This window comes from Tupaia chinensis, unplaced genomic scaffold (assembly GCF_000334495.1).
Source record: "Tupaia chinensis unplaced genomic scaffold, TupChi_1.0 Scaffold000285_1, whole genome shotgun sequence".
Lineage (NCBI taxonomy): Eukaryota > Metazoa > Chordata > Mammalia > Scandentia > Tupaiidae > Tupaia > Tupaia belangeri.
In genome coordinates this window covers 710,168-714,566 of record NW_006159769.1, presented here as the reverse complement: position 1 = coordinate 714,566, position 4,399 = coordinate 710,168, and the positions used below count along the sequence as shown (strand labels likewise).

The 4,399-nt window shown below is 39.4% G+C and overlaps 1 pseudogene; it reads left to right on the top strand.

Moving 5' to 3' along the window:
* Window positions 1-2,722: 2,722 nt before the first annotated feature.
* Window positions 2,723-3,229, top strand: LOC102490456 (ADP-ribosylation factor-like protein 5A pseudogene; annotated as a pseudogene).
* The last annotated feature ends 1,170 nt before the right edge of the window (window positions 3,230-4,399 follow it).

Below are 4,399 nucleotides of genomic sequence, written 5' to 3'. Positions count from 1 at the left end.
GTCCTGTGACAGGGCTGTAGGAAGGACCAGCTTTTGAAAATCTTCACAAAGGTATTGTGTAGCCTAGCAGGGTTTCTTTCTAGATAGTGATAATTTATGTCTCCTCTCTCCTTTTCTTTTTGCAATCTATATCCAAACAATTCCCAGCTTCATCATGATTCATTTTGCTTAAATTAGTGTGAAATGCAGTTGAAGATTTTCTTAAAGATCTTTTTATCCACCTGCCCATTTGCATCAGTGGAAAATTTGATTATTTAGACTAATTTCTTCATTCACCCAGTAGATGTAGTTGTTTAAATGTTCATTAGTACTCTAAGGAACTCAAAAAGGCTGAGTCATCATCTTTCGAATTAACCCACTAATTCTTAGTCATACTTGCAAGCATCTCTGCTACCCCTAACATCATAGTCCTGTTTGTGTAAGGTTTTTCAGCTTAGGGAGTGCTTTTGTCTATAGAACCTCATGTCTCTCATGTCATCCTGCATGGGGCTAGAATAAGATGCATTTTAGCTATGGAGTGGCTAATGAGATTACAGAAAGGCATTAAGAAAAGAAGCCAGGGAAGTAAGAAGCAAGGGGAAGGCAGGATGGGTAAGAGCAAGCAGATCGATGTGTGCATAGATCCATCTCTGTGACAGAGAAATAGAAACAAAATAACAAAGACATCTCAAAAGCCAGTGATTCTCTTTGATTTTGCATTGTCTAAGCACCAAGGTGAGTCTTCTTGCTATGGGGCACGTGCACTTGCCAGACAGAGACAGAGAGACAGTGAGAAACTACTCACCAGGAGGGATGGCCACACCGCAATCCCTTCTCCTCCATTCTCCTCTCGGGATCTTCGGCATGCATGCACATGCGCCCAGCGTGAGTTTTAAGCCCCCGGGACACGAACCGTAGTCGACTACATGGGAGTCCAGCGACATAGCCATTATGCTAACTGCTGGTCCCAAGGTGAGTCTTCTTTATGACTGTGGGTACCCTGAGTCTCTGGATGCCCTTTTGTCCTCTCTGCCTGATCCTTTGGCAAGGACCTGGGTATCCTGGAACCTATATCAGGATTGATGTGAATAATTAGCTAATCTATAACCTTTCACCAATATTCACTTTGTGCCAGCATATTCTGTAAGGTAATTATTACTATTCCCAGTTCCAAAGTGAGGAGACTGCTTAGAGATGTTGAGACAGCTATCAGAGGTCAGAGTCCTCATTGGAGGCTGACTTGGGTTCCAGCAAGTCTGATAGCATGATTTGGAGAGAAGAACTCAACATTTTCCTTTCTTCAAAACTATGTTGATTTGCTGTAGCCCTAATATCATTACTTTTACTATTAGGGGAAACTCTGACTACATCTGGATTTCTTCTCTTTTCTTTTCAAACTTGTTTTTCACGTAAGGCATGTACACTCACCGAGAAAGACATAGAGAAACAGAGAAAGAGATATCCCCCCTCCCCAGAGGGGATGACCACACTGCAATCCCTTCTTCTCCAATCTCCTTCTTGAGATCTGAGTCACACGTGCACACGTGCCTGGCATGTTTCTCAGGCTACCGGGTCTGAGACTTGAACCACACAGTCAATCGTGTGGGATTTAGCACCCCAACCACCATGCCACGAGCTTGTTCACATCTGTATTTCTTAATTCATGGCATCTCCATGGTAATGATTTCTTTCTGAACTTCTCTGTGTTACTGGTGGAATTGTGATTGGATATTAAGTGGTGAGTGAGGCCCAGGTTCATTTTTCCAGATAACAATTCTTAAAAATGACGATTGCTGCTCTTGAAGGTAATTACTTCTTGTGGGTTTTTCTGTCCTTGCCTTCCTAAGAGAGAAAGTGGTTGTTCTCTTGGCCACTAGCACATACATGCCATGTGCGTCCAATGTCTCAATTTTAGTTCATCAGTGAAGTATGAAATTATTTTAAAATGACATATCTTTCGGTATTCAAGTGAGACTCAATCTGGCAAGGAAAATGACATGATGCTAATTATTTTGTGCATGTAAATCAGCTGTGAAATCATTGGAAACTCCTGTGTGTTTGGGTTCTTTATCAGCAGTGCAGAATAATTATCAACAAACCTCAGTAAGCCTCTCTTAGCAAAAGGTCTCATTATTGGATGTGAGCATAGCTTTGAACTTGGAAGTAGAGTTACTTTCTGGCATGAAAAATACACAGCTAAGCTTGTGTCTCCCACTGAGCACACCTAAAAAAGGTAAGTGACAGTTATTCAGTTGCCAAATAATAGAATCCTCTCTGGACAGAAGATAGGAGAACCTGATTTGATTACAAAGAAGAAAAGAGAAAGCCATCTGTAACAATGGATGTTCTAACTCAAAAATAGGAACAGATATTTGGAAATGAGAAGCTACTTTTTGTAGTGTAATTCTCTACCACCCTCTACTTGTCCACTACAGACCTAGAACATGACACTGAAGTAGATGAGCCTAGGAAATAACTGGAGTAAAAGCACCTGGAGGTGGGTGGCATGGTCCTCGCAGTACAGGTGCTGTGTGAGGGCTGCCTGGGTGAGAGCCTGGAACTATTCAGCCTTGCCTTCCAGGCTTGGGGAGAGTGCCCTTTGTCCTGGGGAACCTTCCTGAGAAGTCCATTCTGCAATACACCCATTACTCCGATTTCGGATTAGGAGTGAAAAAGATTTCTTGTCCTGCATCCGACATCCCTAAGTGGCACGGCCTGGCCTGTCTTTCAGTCTTCCACTAACAACAAGCACAAAGTTATTGTTGTTGGGCTGGATAATGGTAGCATTTTTCCCCTAAAACAGCTGTCCTTTACCAATTTTCTATGAATGAAGTTGTACATACATCCCCTATAATAGGAAGTAATGTAGAAGAGAGAGTAGTTAATAAAACACATTTCCTAATGTGGGATATGGGTGGCCAAGAATCTCTTCATTCTTCCTGGAACACTCACTATGCTAACACAGAGTCGTAATAGCTGTTGTGGACAGTACAGACAGAGAGAGGATTTCTGTAACCAGAGAAGAACTCTATAAAACGCCAGCATGTGAAGACCTAAGGAAAGTTAGACTGCCGACTTTTGCTAATAAACGAGATGTTAAAGAATGCATGACTATAGCAGAAATCTCCCAGTTTTTGAAACTAATTCTATTAAAGATCACCAGTGGCATAGCCAGGCATGCTGTGCTCTTACTGGTTAGGGACTGTGCCAAGGACTTGAAGGGATGATGTCATGACTTAAGATTAGATGATCTCAGACTTTATAGTTTAGATATATTTATAATAAACTGATTTAAACTTTTTCTGTAAGAAGAAAAATTCGGACCACTTATTTGAAAACAAAGACGAACCCTCACCGTTCAGTTTGCTTTCTCATTAGTTCCTTCCAAAGTAAGTTATTAAAGCTGTGAGTGACATTTTTTATAATGAATCCTCTCAGGATATTGTGTAGCCGATGGTAAGTACAAAGGGAGAGGAAGACACTTTGAACTTGGAGAACTTTATTATCAGTATAGCCCTCCCTAGTTGAGTGTTCTCTTCTTGTTTCATTAAATCAAAATACAAATCAGCCCATGCATTTTCCAATATTTAAAAATGTATTTTACTTACCAAAAGTAATTTTATATAAGGTTGTGTATGTATTGTTCCTATACCTCAAGTTTGAGTTAAAGGCTTTATGTTCTAAAGAAAAGCAGATAGCATAAAAATTAATAATACCTTTAGTTCTAACCATAATGAGAAGAATTCTGGCCTTGGTGTGAAGTGCCATTTTGTCCTTTTCTCCAGTGTTCTCTGTATTGTACTAATCAACCCTAAAAATAATTGATCTGCTCTTAAGGGGGAAAAATAGATAAGAGTGAAAGTTTGACATTGTGTGTCTATTTTTTTTGTTGATAAATCACACACATGGAAACACATGAAATCCAGTTGAGTGGAATACCTATCTAGTTCTTGTCTTGGTATTACTAACAGGCAGACTTGCACAGTTACAATGATCAGGTTATTCCTTTTACTGGTCTTTGTGCCATCTAAATTACTGAATAAATTGTTAATCCATTCATCAGTCAATCACAAATTGTGGTTAAAATTACCAAGATTTTTTCCCCAGAACTATCTGAAAACTATTGTATGAAACATGTACCTAGAGAAGTAATACTCTGTAGATATTAAATAATTTAGCCACAATCTTTTTAAGTATTAAATTATATGTCAAGCAGTTAAAATAAATTTGAGAGTAAAAGTAAAGCATTTTTTCCAAGCATTAAAAAAATAAAAGCACCTTGAAACTATAAATAGTATTTATCATTTTCATAGTGATTTTGAGTGGCACTTCTAGTGGTGGTGATTGCAATGGGCTCTGACATGAATAAATTAGTGAGTGCCACTGGTCTAGCGATTCTCACTCTCCTTGAGATGAAGGC